Below are 15,170 nucleotides of genomic sequence, written 5' to 3' on the forward strand. Positions count from 1 at the left end.
GGAGCCCGCACATCTCCAGAAACCAACGCATCGCAAGCGCCATCCCCATTCCACCCGGCGTCGTCTTGGCCTCCACGGGTCCCGTTGGTCCTCCGCAGCAATCATGCCCAGACGGACGTTAAGGTCTCAGAAAGGAGAGCGAGGTGTACGATCCAGCCGTCCACCCGGCAGAGGGACACCATTTTAAAACATGCTCGGTCGCCGGGCGAGCGTCCTCGACGCGGTCGCCCCGAGCTCGGCTCCGCCAAGCCAAGGCCGACGAGCCGGGGCAGCGAGCGCCGCCTCTGCCGGCGGCGGCCACCGGCGGCGGGCCCATCCGGGCCTGTGACTGACCCCCACCGAAGACGGACCCCATTCCGGCGGGCCTCCGGGAACATCACGCCCGGAGAGGGCCGGCCCGCTCGCGCCGCGCCGCGCCCAGCCAACGCCGCTCCGGAGGCTCGGCCGTAAGGGGAAAATCCTCCACGCCCGCCCCGAGGAGGGCGCGCACCAGGCCCGCCGCCCCGCTGCCACCTCCGGCGCCGACCTCGGGGCCGCCCGGCGCGGCCGGGGGCTGAGGCTGAGGGCCGGAGGACGCCAGGCGGAGTGGTGGCGGCGGTGGCGGCGGCGGCGGCGGCAGCGGCGGCGGCGGTGGCGGAAGTGGAGTGGGGAAGAGGGGGTGGTTGTTAGTGTTTGGCGCCGGCGGAGGGAGTCATTCCTGCAGCTGCACTTCCGGTCGGCATTTTGTTCTGAGAGGGAGAGACGGAACGAGAGAGAGACACACACAGGGTGCCTTCCCCCCCCGCCCTACCCCCCCGCCCTCCGTCGGTACCGACTCACCCGACACCACGAAGCCGCAGGGAGGGACGCCCCCGCCGACTGGAGGATTGGTTCCCGGGCCGGCGGCGATGCCCCCCCGGTAGCGCGGGCCCCGGGTCGGGTGTTTGTGAGTGTTTCTATGTGGGAGAAGGAGGAGGAGGAGGAAGCAGCAGCGGCAGCGATTTGTCTTCGCGGCTGGTCTCCCCCCGGCTCTACATGTTCCCCGCACTGAGGAGACGGAAGAGGAGCCGTAGCCACCCCCCCTCCCGGCCCGGATTATAGTCTCTCGCCACCGCGGCCTCGGCCTCCGCTCGGATTCAGACGCCGATTCGCCCAGGTAAATTCCTGCTCTTTCTCTCGGCGGCGGCGGCGGCGGCGGCGCCAGGTCCTCGGCGGCTCTCCCCTCGCTCCCCTCCCCGCCGCTTCCTCCGCGGCCCCAGGGCTCTTCCCCGGGCGAGCCGAGAGTTCGCTCCTCTCCGGTGGCAGCCGCCTCGGGTGGCGGCGGTTTTGTCTGCTCGCCGCGCCGGCGCTGGCGGCGGGGACTGGGCTCCTGCCGGGCGGCCGGGGAGGCGTAGGCCCGGCGGAGAGTGCAGGCCGCGGGCCAGCGGAATCTACTTGAGCTCGGGGATTAGGGGAGCTCCGGGCGGAGCGGAGCGCCGGCTGCTCGGTGACAGGCCTCGCCCGGGAGAGGAGCCGGAGCGAGCGAGCGAGGAGGCGGAAACAATACAACTAGCAGCCGAGGCGCCCCGATCGCCCCCATATTTACAACTTTCTCGGCCCGGGAGTGGGGAGCGTCCCGGTGAAACAAACAACCCCCCCTCCTCCCCCCTGTGACCCCGGGAAGGGAGGAAGTAGTTTCTGTTAGGGAGACGAATGTAAATACTCAGCCCTGGAGGGAGCCCGCGGGAATTCCCTGGCCCGGTAGAAACTTGTTTGGACGGCGGAGGAAAGTTAATGCAAACGCCTTTTCTTGGGGAGCGAATTAGCTCGTCACCGGGAAGATGGACTCGAGAAACGCTGCGTGCGGGAGACCCTGCCTCTGCGCCGCCCCCCAGAGCTTTGCTGCTGCTGTTTGACAGTGTGTTTTGCACATGGACTTTCTTTTTTTAAAATGCCAACGCGAGCAGAAAGTACTTGACAGGTTTGCCACGGTCGCTTCATGCGTTCTGTGCGTTATATAAGGGCGACTCTGAAGGGTCGGCCACCAAGCGCCCAGGTACTTCCCGGCCCAAACGTGCAGAAGCCAGCCGGGCAAGACCTTGAGAGAGCTCTGGGAGGCAGGCCGAGGGCCCACCGAAGACCCCACTGCGTTCAAAGGAGAGCCCTGAAGTGGGGCGTCAAACCCCTGGGAGGGAAAAGCTGTAGAAGGTGCCATCCTTTCCTGTCAGGACAGATCTTCGTGAGGTCCCAGGGTTGTCATTGGCTGTTGGTGCCCATGATGTTTGACTGTGTAATGAGAGGGGTGTCATTTTAATAGGTCAAATGGATCTGTAAATGCTGGAGAGCGGGGGAGAGGAAATCAGTTCCACCCCCCACGATACGATTTGGGGCTCACGAAGGAAGAGAAGCGGTAGAGTTTGTGGAGGCGCCGGGGTTTGATTTAGGAGGGTCTGGGTTGGTGGAAGAAGGATACACCAGCCTGAAGTCACTCATTCAGACAAATTGCCTAGAAAAATGCATGTACCTGGCTGCAGCGCTTTTGATACTGTGTCCCCTTTGCTGTAAGTAAACGTCCAGGAGTTAAGACCAAGCAACGCCGCCCAACAGCCCCCGGATTTTACTAGTGGGTGTTCTCTGGGTGCCGAGTTGTTATGTGCCTTTATTAACATGATTCTCGCCGTTGTCGGCGGCCCAGTAACTTTTCAAGGGTTTACTTTGTACTTTTTTTGGGGGGGGAGAGCGGCGTCTTGCATCCAAGAATTGACTCCACACTTACTGCCAACGTCGAGATAAATGTTAAAAAGAGTGAAGTTAATATAGCGTCACGTACGAGTCATGTTTTTAATGCTATAAATCCGTGTCGTAGTCAGTAGCGTGTCCGTGATTTGTATTGGTCAGGGAGCAGTTTGAATTTTAAAAAGCCCGAAGCTCCTGCTGAGCCCCAATCCCGGCCTCCCTCCCTCCCTCCCTCCCTCCCGCTAATCTCCCATTCCTGTCTTTGTGCTGCCTGCTCCTGGTAGACACTGCTGCGGGGCCTCGGGCCTGCGCCGTCTGGGGGCGCGCGGGGAGGGCCCACGGCACGGGAGGGACGTTTCCCGTCTCAGAAAGAGCTGAGAGGTGTGGGGTTTTCCCACCTTTTGGGGGCGGGAGAAGCCCTAGTACAAGTGTTTAGAAGTCCATGTGCACTCTTGTACAACTTGTATTTAAAGAGAGATGAGCCTATTCATCTGAATGGTAAAGGAAAGAAGCGTTCATCTGCAAGCGCCTTTTTAGAGTGGAAGGGAGCTTTCTTACTGGGGACTTTGAATCCAGGTACTAGATAGTGATGGTTGGTTGTTTTTCCTTCTGTGACTGGAATTGAATGATTGCGACTTCGTGCTGTTCAGGTTTTTTCTTGATTCTGCATGTTTAATAATTTGTAATAAGTAGCATAGGTTGTGTGATAGTGTTCATTAAGATAGCAGGGACATTTTTCTCTTTTTTTATATATTTCTTTTTTGTAGATTGTAAATCACCCCCACCCTGTTTTTGTTTTTAAGAGGAGAAAATTTAATCAAAATCAAGTAAGACTTGGATTTGAACTTTAAAGTTTGGTAAATTTAGTTAGTAAGAGACTAAAGAGTAATTTGTTTATCTCCGACATCTCCCTTCTATTGGTTCAGATAGTCACCAGTGGCTTATCTTGTCACTCCCCCCTCCCTCCAATTCTGTGAAAGGAGACTACAGCCATTGATGTTCCAGTAGTGTTAGAAAGCTAGTTATACTACTTCCGAAGATATTTCATAATGTACTTCAATGAAATTTCAACAGTTTGACTTTGAATTTGCAGGGTTCCCAATAACTTGTATGACTTGAAAATAACAAAATCATAAAATGGAAGCATACAAAAATTAAGTTGTAGTTGAACATTAAATACATAATTATTTTCAATGTTTTGAGCAGAGTATGGGTGTGGGATGCTTTCTTTTGTAAGCCATTCAATAATTTGTTTGCTTCAGTTATTTTGAAACTGATTCTGAACCTGTGCTAGGCCTAGATCATGATACTGACCACTTTTAAAAAGAAAGAGTATTTGAAGAAAAAAATTGACCATTAGATACGAGAAATGAAAGTTTTCACTGTAGTAGTATCTGTAGTTTTGCCTTTCTATATAATGACCATTATTAAAATTTTTAAGTATTAAGGGCATAGATATATCAATTCCAACATGACATTTTCTTTTTTGAAGCCAGACATGTTTTTTCCCCTAAACTTTCCTAAACTAATTTTGTCTTTAATTTATTTTTTTTGTCAGTCCACTATCAAACTTAGAAACATATGAACTCATCTTGCATTATATCGTGACATAGTCCATTGTGGGATTTTTACACTCTCAAACATATAATAGTATTGTCATAATTATGAGATAATAAAAGTTTAGAGTTTGAATTTTCTATAATTTAACCCCCATTCCCTATTGCTTATTTGGAAAAACAATTTGTAAGTAGTCCTGGAATTTTAAACTAATACAAGGCTTTTATTAATGACATGAGTGGGAGATCTGGGTGCATTAAAATTCCTTTTAAAGAACTATAACTTCAGTTCTGTTTATCACATTTATTTGCCAGAAGTAAATTATTATTGACTAGGGATAGCCTTCTGGTAACTGTCCCATTGGAGAGTGCTTATTTTAATATCCTCATTGCACCAAGTTGACGTAGTGTTACTTTATAGCCTTTAAAGATCATTTTTAAACATTCTTGAAGTTTTTCCTATGTTCAGCAGTTGGTCATTTATAATCATTCTTTGTATTTTAAACGATCCTGTTTTCAAGGTGACAGAAGTCCATTAATAAATATTCCCCCATTCCTGAGTGAGAAGTGACCAGTATGATTGAAAAAAAAAACTTGCCGCTCAAAAGAGGCCACGTGATTTGTGTAGTGAGTCCGTGGGAGAGCACAGGATTCCCTGACTCTTAGTTTTTTATTAGATTGTTGCTTTAAGAAATGTCTGAGCTCTGGCTCATGCAGCTAGGGAGGTATTGCTCAGTGCTGACATGGATACCATTTATAACTTCTTCAGTTATCTGGGTTCAGGATGCTTTTCCTTCATCTTGTAGTAAGGTACAGTAACTGTTTCTTCGTTTTATTTTAGTCGTATGAAAATAGCATGGGCATATTAGAAATCCTGATCTTATATTTAGTGTTTGAATGATTTCACTGATAACATGTTTCTATGAAGGCATAGAAGTGACTTAACTAAATTTGTAGTAAACACTATGAACATCTTCAAATGCTTGATTCTTTAAAAAAATTAGAGTAGAAACTGAATGTTCCTTGTTGATTTAAAAGTAATTTTTAAAGCCGTGTTTCATTATAGAAGGCTATGATCATAATTGAGAAAGGTTTCTTATGTACTCAGTTTTTGGCTTACTTTTGCCAAACTTAGCAGAGTATTAAAATATTATGTATTTCATAGATAATTTTGTTTTGGTGTAATCTGGAGTAAATTTTTGAGAACTCCCTTTTTTGTCAGATTGTATTGTTTTGTTTTTAAGATATATTCTTTTCCATTGCCCAGCTAAGTAAGATTTTGAGGGTTTATCATTTGTCAGAAATTGTGTTACGTATGTGCCTATAGTAATATTTGACTTAATTTTAACAAGCCAACAAAAAGGAAACCATTATCTGCAATTTACAGATGAAGAAACCGAGGCTGGAAAGGTCTAGAAATTTTCCCATGAAGTCTTATAACTAGTAAACATTCAGTGTGGATTTCCACTTCTCTAGAGGATTCAGGATTCTATATTTCTAATTTTAGTAAAATCTTAATGTTATCCATTGGTTACTCATTTGATTCAATACTTACAAGGCATTCAGACAAAGCAGTAAAATAGAATTCAGACTATATGTTGTGTAGATATGTTTTAAGATCAATAATTCTTTTAAGATGCTATATTTTAAATTTGAGCTTGTTAAAAGCACCTTTGAATTTTTCTTCTAAGTTTTATGTGGAGTTTAAATTATTTGTAAAAGCATCTATTTTTAGAAAAAAATTCTACTTGGTGAGAGTGATTTCACTTACAGAAGCATGGAACCAAGTGTAATATAGTGGCTAGGCCAGTTGCCATGGTGTTGTTTCCGACTCATGTTGACCCTCCCTCCCTCCCTCTCTGTCAGAATAGAACTGTGCTCCATAGAATTTTTCAGTGGCTGATTTTTTTGGAAGTGATTTGTCACATCTTAAATACAAGGCACCTCTGAGTCGACATGAACTTCTCAAACGAATCTATAAGTTAGTATCACAGATTTTTTTTTTTAAGTTCCAGGATTTATGTATCAAAGAATGTTGGTTCTTTCAACATCATCAACTTGGGCAGTTGTACACTTATTTGGGAGCTATTGCCACTACATACAACTTTACAGGAACTCCTTCTGGGAGTACCTTTAGAACTAGAGACACATACTTTTTCTTAGCCTTTATGGTAAATACTTATTTTGGGAGGTGAATCTGATTTCTAGATATGATAAAAAGTCATCTGGAATTTTATTTAGGGGGAGTAAGCTTTAATATCTTGATATGTGGCAGGCACTATACTGACTGCATTATGGTTGTAATCTACAATACTGCTGAGTGATTGCCATGTGCTAGAACATCTGTAGATGTTCTCAATTCCTTAAGGTATAATGTACTTATTGGTTGTACTTAATTATCCCCATTTTATTCTTAAGAAAATTAAAGTATAAAATGATAGTGACTTGTCCAAGGTCACACAATTAATAGTGAAAGAAATTGGAGAAAAAACTCCAGAGTTGATGCTTAACTCTCACTGTAACCACTATACTCGGTCATGATGTGACCCTCTAAGCTATCCAAGTGAGATTAGTGGTACTGTTCTCATTCCACATACAAGGAAATTAAGGCTCTGCGATTAAAAATATTATGCAAAAGAGCAGATCCAGCAAGGGAAACAGATCATATACCAACCCAAATACATTTAATCTGAAAATTTTTCATCTTTTCACTATACCATCTTGTTTCTTTAATATTTAAAATAGAATTTTTGTTTAAAAGTACTAAGCTTTATTACAAAGTAGTAAGTAGCTTTCTTGTGTGATTTATAGATTCTGAAGATTTGCAAAAAATGAATTCTGAAATGTTTTATTCTGAATGTTTTGTCACTATTGGATTATGTTCTATTTTAAAATCTTGATCATTTATACCTTGTATAATAAAGTTTTAAGTATACAGATCTGCATTTAAATTGGAAACAGTTTTTAAATATATGCACAGTGTCTGAAATAGGTAGGTAGCCTTTGAAGGTTTGGCAAAGCTTTTGAAAGTTTGGTATTGTGATTGCTTATAAAAATGTTAAACTTGAAAAAAATCTTTTGAATATAATAAGCTTCCAACAAAATGGTCCATGCGTATGAATTCCTTTGCCATTTGACATGTATGCGAAATGTCATGTAGCACCAAATTCTTTTTGTATATGTTTGACAATATTTGATAGGAAAGGGAAAAAATCACCATGTAAGAACATGAAATTAACATTAGTTTATGTAAATAGTTTTGTGCACTTGTCCTCTCCTGAGAAATTTATAAGCCATGATGTAATTTTGAAATTCTGAACTTCTTGTCAGAGTTAACAAGGTTAGGTTACCTATGCATCTTAATCCTATGCAGGTGTTTAAAAAATCAAACAAACAATTGATTCTATCTACCTTAAAGACTCACTGTCCATGAGTCAGTTCTGGCTCAAAATGAACTGTGTAGGGCAGAGTAGAACTGCTCCTTTGGCTTTTCAAGGCTGTAAATCTTGATGGGAGCAGAACTAGGAACTGCTTGGTGGTGATCTTGTGGGTAGCAGGCCAGTGCCTAATCCAGTATGCTACCAGGGCTCTTTCAGAACTAGGAATCCCTAAAACGTTTGCATATCTTAAATTTTAAACTTTTTATTTACTCTAAAAATAATAATCTTTATGATCATTGTATATTTAATATGGCATTTGAAAAACAAAAATGCCTTGAAATTAATCCTAGGCAAGGAAAAACATCACTGAATTTTATCAACACTGCTTCCTGGCAACTGTTTCAGTATTTTAGTATAGACTTTGTGGGTTGCCAATTTTCTACTGAAGAAATTTATCATCCTAGTGTAGATTATTATGATTTAGTTTTTTCCTTGGTGATGATCAAGTTGCAATTATACATGTGTTTAAATTGAGCATAGATCCTTTTTTAAGATTCATTTTTAATGAATATTTAAAACATTGATTTATACACAGAAAGGATTTTTCAAGGGCTCTGCCTGTGCTGTAGTGGCACTGTTCAAGTTAGGATGGACTGCTACCCACAGGTTGGCCATTCCAAACAAGAGAGAAGGTTCAGGCTACCTGCTCCTGTAAAGATGGATAGCCTTGAAACCCTATCGAGGGCATCTATGAGTTGGTGTTGCCTTGAAAGCAATAGCTTTCTTTTTTTGTTGTTTTGTTTTTGGGGTTTTTTTCCCATTTGGTGACCTGTGCCGCAGAAAGTTAATAATTGAAAGTTGAATGGTAAATGGGCTAAAAGCTACTGTTGTTAGCATACCATTTTGAGAAAAGAATTAGGAATCTACTGTTTATGCCACAGTCTACTTTAGTTTATCCTGACATTTATGACATAATGCTTTTTATTTTACTCGACTAATCTTTTTGCCCTTTCCTTAATGTTTCTTTCTTTGTCAACTTTCCTTCCATTTTTTTCCTTGTGGGGTATTCAGCAATTTCAAACTCTGTTTTTTCCCCCCTCTGATTTTAGTATACATATCTCAAGACATTTTGTTTTTGGTGTAAGATCATTTTGTTTGCACACATCCCTAAGAAAACATATGTAGCATAGTATATATAGAGATAGATCGAATAAAGAAATTAAAACGTTATTTTTGTCATATTAAAAGGGATAATAAAGTCGAGGGAAGGCTTTTTGTTCTGGGTTTTGGGGCAATAGAGTTGGGAGTAAAGAGACTGGTGTTTATAGCAAAAGGCAGGCATATGGATAGTTTCTTATTTTAAGCTTGAGAAAAGTATTTCAAATTTTTTTCTTTTAATTTATAATGTGTACTAACAATGTAGATGTATTGACTATAATGAAAAATATATTAAATCAGATTAAAATGCTTTTTAACTTAAATAGTGATATGATGGCTAAATTTTTTGAGTTAAGTTTATTAAGGTGTAGTTACACAGTAAAATTTACTATTTTATACACAGTTTGATGGGTTTTGACAGACATATGAGAGGTACCCCCCAAAAACAATTTTTTTTCAAAGTTGTGTATTTAAATTTCCTTACAAAATAACCTTATCGCTTTCAAAATACTCTCCATTACACTTAATGCATTTGTTAAATCTGCGATTCCATTCTTGGAAACATTTTTCAAACTCATCTGGTTGGGTGGCTGACAGCACTCCCTCCTTTTTTCTTGACTTCTTCTATTTCCGTCATCAAATTGCTTTCCTTTCATGTCGCTATTTATTTGTGGAAACAAAAAGAATTCATATAGAGCGAGGTCAGGTGTGTGGAGCAATCAATAACAGGGATGCTGTTTTTGCCCCAAAAACTGGTACACTGACATGGCTGTGTGAGCAGATGCATTGTCAGGGTGGCAAAACCAGTCCCCCATCTGCTACCCTCAGGCCACCTTTTGTTGCACTCTGTTTTGCAATCTTTTTAGAACCTCTAAATCTCAACCTTCCTAATGCCGAGACCCCCCTCAGCCATAAGATTATTTTTGTTGCTACTTCATAACTGTAATTTTGCTACTGTTAAGAATCGGGCGACCCCTGTGAAAAGGTTGTTTGACACCCCTCCCCCTAAAGGGGTCATGACCCACAGGTTGAGAACCACTGCTCTAAATAGAATGCTTGATTGTGCTGGTGGAACAAACTCCAAATGCACTATCCCTCTCACATCCCCCCCCCCCAAAAAAAAACAACAAATGAGCATGGTATTAAAAAAATGCATTTTGGGGAGGTGCCACTTCATATGTCATCTCACAGTCACCACCACAATCAAAAGTTAGAATATTTCCTTCACCTGAGCAAGTTCTGGTGCCTTAAAATCAACTCCCTATTCCTACTCTTAGGGGCCCTTGTGGCACAGTGGATTATCAGTTGGGCTGCTAACAGCAAAGTTAGCAGTTCCAAACCACCAGCTGTGCCTTGGGAGAAAGATGAGGCTTTCTACTCCCTGTCTTAGAAACCCACAGGGGCAGTTCCACTCTGTCTGATAGTGCTGCTATGAGCTGAATCCAAGTTAATGGCAGTGAGTTGTTGAATGTATTACTACCCTTAAAGGAGGAGCCCTGGTGATGCTGTGAGTTAGGCATTGGGCTGCTAACTTCCAAGGTCAGCTGTTAAAACCCTACCAACCAATCTGGGCAAAAGATAAAGGCTGTTTTTAGGAACACTGTATAGATTCAGTTGGTATTGGTCAGAATCAACTTGATGGCAGTGGGGTTTTCTGGGTCATTCCTATCCCAAAAGGATCATCCCTAGTAGCATGTTAGATTAAGCCTTGGGATGCTAACTACAAGGGCATTAGTTCAAGCACATTAACCACACCATAGATAAAGGAGTCCTCAAATTTTTAAAACGGGGCGGGTGTTCACTGTTCCTCAGACCCGTTGGAGTGCCAGACTATAGTTAAAAAAAACACTGAACAAATTCCTATGCACACTGCACATATCTTATTTTGAAGTAAAAAAAGAAACGGGGCAAGAACACCCGCGGGCCTGATAAATGTCCTCGGCGGGCCGCAGTTTGAGGACTCCTGCAAAGAAAGATGAGGTTGGCTCCTCCTCTATTCTGGCAATTAGATCTGATTTCTGTTTCTATAATCTTGCATTTTTAGAATTTCTTATTATTGGGATCACGGAATATGTAGTTTTTAGTCTTATCCTCTTTGCTTAACATAAGGCCATGCATGTTGTAGCATGTGTCAGTTGCTTGTTGATGATTGAATGTTAAAATTGAATTTCATGTTCTCTTTAACTTTGGTACTACCCTCACAAGTCTCAATTTTGGATATCATTTTACATGCCCATTTTATCTTATCACTGGTGACCCAAACTCTGGTGTAACTGACATCGTCCTAAAGTTACACTTATTGATAATAAAAATGCTGATAGGTTAGATGTTCTATCTAGTAGGTAAAATAGATACTGCCTTCTTTTTCATTAAAGTCAAAGTAGGTGGTATAATATATTTTAAACATACAGCGCAGAATAGAACAGAAAATAAGAATTGGTACAATTATAACTCAGCAACAACCTAGTTTTTATTTTGCCTTAAATTTAATGTTTAATTTATGGTAAAAATAGCTCGTTATAGTGAGGAACTCTTTTTTTTTTAATAGTGAGGATTCTTGCTGCCTCTTTTCTAATCATTAAATGTAGAGACTCAGAGGCACGTAATGAAAGTTGAGGCTGCTGCTGCTGAGAAGAGCTTTATTTTCTAATTAATTTATTTGATGCTTCTTCAACCCACTCTTCCCTTCTCACCCCTTTTTTGGGGGGGACAGCTTCCTCTAGGTTCCTTGTTCTTCCCCCATGTCTTTAATCACTTCTTTTTAGACTCTTTGCTGGTTCATTCTCTCTAGTTCTGACATTCATTCCTCATTCATAACCTATTGTCTTTGAGTTGATTTTGACTCATTGAGGCTTAACAGGACAGAGTAGAACTACCATGTAGAGTTTCTGAGTCTTAAACCTTCCGAGAAGCAGGCTGCCATGTCTTTGCCCCACACTGCTGGTAGGTTCACACTCCAGATCTTTTGAATTGCAGCTGAGTGCTTTAACCACTGCACCCCAAAGACACCTTTTAACTTTCACAATCCTTTCCACTGTTGTGATTCTAAAAGTAGATGTGTCTAATTTGTCCAGTTGAAGAATTACTATTTTTAAAATGATGCTGCGGTGTTTGTGAAAGAAGTATGTTAGTGTCTGAATACTTTTTGCTTGTGTGTTTGAACTTTTGCATTTAAAATTAAGGTATAACCATCATTAATATTCATGTTATGTTGCCTAAATAGACTATCTTCAGTACATATCTCTATTGTTTCTAAATATAAGGGTTTTGACTTGACAACACAGTATACCAGCTATAACGGCGTGAACTCAACCCTTTATCTTTCCATACCTTGCTTTTAGAAAAGTACTGCATTTCATGGAGGCATACATTCATTACAGTACTGTGTGCTTTTATGTTTAAGAGAAGGGTCTGAATCGAGAAGATGGGAATGTGGAAGAAAGGTAAAAGGAAGCGCTTTTTAATTGACTTTCTTATACTGTGGAAACAAGTCACTTGAATAACATTTTTATTGGAGAGAACTGAAAACTAAAGAGATAAATGTAGTGAGATATGATACTATTCAGCTGCTAGGCATACATGCATTTTAATGGGAAGAGTCAGATATGTTGCAACTTTATTACTTGTTTGTGAATTTGGAAATTATTGTTCATGATTTTATATATCCCATTTCTACTTTACAATAAGCAGTATTTTCTGCCACTACCAACCCCCCTATATATATGTGTGTGTGTGTATATATGTATATATATATGTATATATATATGTATATATATATATACATATATATGGATAAACTGGGGAAAAGGGTCTATTTAGAGTTATTGGTTTAAATAATAATTATCTTAAAAGTCATCGTAAAAGGTGATGGTATCTTGAAAAACAAAGTAGGCATTTTCTTCACTATGTCTAGAATTTGTAACAATAAATAATAGGAACTGGTTTTTGTTTTGTTTTTTAATTCTAGTACTAACGACCCTGTTTGGGGTAAGCATCAACACAAAGGATTGGCCTAGTTTACTGAGAGATATTAGTTATTGCATATCTATGGTAGCTTGTTTGGTTTTTAATATAGTAAGTTGGGGTTTTGGTATGGTGGTTTGACCATAACTAAACCAAACCCACCTCCATCCATTCTATTCCAATGCATAGTGAACTCTTTATGACAAAGTAGAACTGCGCCATCTGAGGCAGTAGATCTTTATGGAAGCAGACTGTCATAGTTTTCTCTAGCTAATGGGTTCTAATTGCTGGCCTTTAGCTTGAACATACCAAAACCAAACTCACCAACATCAAGTCGATGTCATCTCATAGCAAGCTTCTACCATAGGGTAGAACTGTGCCTGTGAGTTTCTGAGACTGTAACTCTGTATGGAAGTAGAAAGCCGTGTTTTTCTTCTGAGGTGTGGCTGGTGGTTTTGAACTGCTGACCGTGCAGTTAGCTGCACAATGCATACCCACTATTCCACCAGGGCGCCTTAGGTGGCACATAGTAAGCATTAAACAAACAATTTTGAATGCATTTCATTTTTGAGATTTGGGACCAAGTCTAATGATGGAGGGAAGAGACTTGCTAAATATTAAGCAAATTTATAGAGGAAACAAATGATGTAGAAAAAGGATTGCATTTCAAGCAAAAAAAATTGGTGAACTTAGTTAATTGCATTTTTGGACAATTTAATTTACTTATTTTGAATAGGAGAAAGATCTATGTTTACAAGTGTTTTGGATGCTTTCTTTCTACCTTTTATTCCTATTCCAGCTCTGCTTCTCATCTTAAACATTACCTCTGGACCTCCCATCTTTACTGCTAGAGGACAAGTTAGTAGGCTCAGAGCTAAAAATAGCTGCATAATCTAAATATGTATATTTGGGATATGGGAGAAGGAGATGACAGGTGACTTTTTTCCTTGTTTATTTGTTTTCAGAACTTTGTAGTTTACATAGCAGTACATGTCAAGGTGTCATTGTTTTATCCCCAGGGTGCCCATGAGGGGCCTTGAAGACAAGAGTCAGAATCCACTCCACAGCAGGAGATTCAGGCTTTGAAAACACACTTCTGACTGTTCTAAAAGGAAGTTCAGTATCTGAATTTCTAATATGTTACCCATTGTCATCTGCCATAATTATGTCATTATAGAAATCTTAATGTTTCTGAATTTTAATAATTCTGTTATTTTCACCCAACGATAGCCACCAAAATTTTTGGTGGTGGTCATAAAATTTTTAATTCAGCAACTGTCCATTTTCTCAATTTTCTTGGAAACCAAGACAACGTGCGTGTTCTTTTCTGGGATATTATGGTTAAATGGAGACATTGAAAGCTTAAAATTTTTCAAGAACCTAAAGTTAGACTTCTTTTTACTCCCACGCCCATTATAGGTGTATGCTGTTTTGAAATTGTAAGCATGTATTATGTGGGTTTTTTCCTCTTAAACTTGTGAATAAAATTATACAAGTATAACCATCATTACAGATCAAAGAGCCATGGCAACAATGATTAAAGAGATTAGTTGCTAACTAAAAGGTTGGTGACTTGAACTCCCCAGTCCACTCAGTCTGTAGATTTACAATCCCAGAAACCCTGTGGAGCGCTTCTACTCTGACCTGGGTCATTAGAAGCTAGAATTATCGCAAGGGAGTGGGTTGTTTGTTATTTTGTTTTTGTTTAAATATATACTCATGATGCAAATAACATACTTCCTTTTTTCCTTTCAGGCTGTAGCATATTTTCTTAATTTCCTACATTGTATTCATAATTTTTAAAAATGCTACCCAATTCTTTGCTAGTGAATGACTCATTTTGGGGGAGCATTTTACTGTTGGACATTTCAATTTGCTTTTTAAAAAATCATATATGAATCTATTTATATATTTAGTTTTTAAACCCAGTTTTTGGGGGCTTTATTTACTGAAGATATATTTCCATAAGCAATATTGTCAAAAGGTTGGAACATTTTTTAAGACTGAATACATATATCCAAAAATAAATTTCCCTGTCATAATCTATGTTTCCACTTTATTCCTATTCAGTAAATAATTTGTTTTTCATATAGAGTTTCAAATTAATATAATTCTTAAACCAAACCCTCTGCCATCATTTGGAGGTATATAGTAAAATTAGCATGGGAAGGTACTAGCAAAGTACCTTTAGACAATTAAGTTAAGCCCATGTCCTCAACTGTAAACTAAAGGAATTAAAATGAATTTACTAGGTAAGATCTTAAGATACTGAAACATTCAGTATCATGTGGACATGGCCATGAGCTCTCATTCATTTGCTGCTCATCAAACATTCACTGAGTGTCCCAGGAACTATAGTAAAACCAGTGAAAGCTGGAACCTGTGTAAAGCTCAAGCTTATAAAAAAAAATATTTTCCA

The 15,170-nt window shown here is 40.6% G+C and overlaps 1 protein-coding gene across 2 annotated transcripts in view; it reads left to right on the top strand.

Annotated features, from left to right (window-relative positions):
• The first annotated feature begins 820 nt into the window (after positions 1-820).
• The window catches only part of NIPBL (NIPBL cohesin loading factor), a 228,890-nt gene continuing 214,540 nt past the window's right edge, over positions 821-15,170 (top strand). Inside the window, exon 1 of one of the 2 annotated variants that reach the window (XM_075540939.1) lies at positions 821-1,135. The gene's annotated coding sequence lies outside the window, so the exon portion shown is untranslated. The remainder of the gene's footprint in view (positions 1,136-15,170) is intronic. The other variant, XM_075540940.1, reaches the window with a different exon arrangement.

Source organism: Tenrec ecaudatus, chromosome 2 (assembly GCF_050624435.1).
Source record: "Tenrec ecaudatus isolate mTenEca1 chromosome 2, mTenEca1.hap1, whole genome shotgun sequence".
Lineage (NCBI taxonomy): Eukaryota > Metazoa > Chordata > Mammalia > Afrosoricida > Tenrecidae > Tenrec > Tenrec ecaudatus.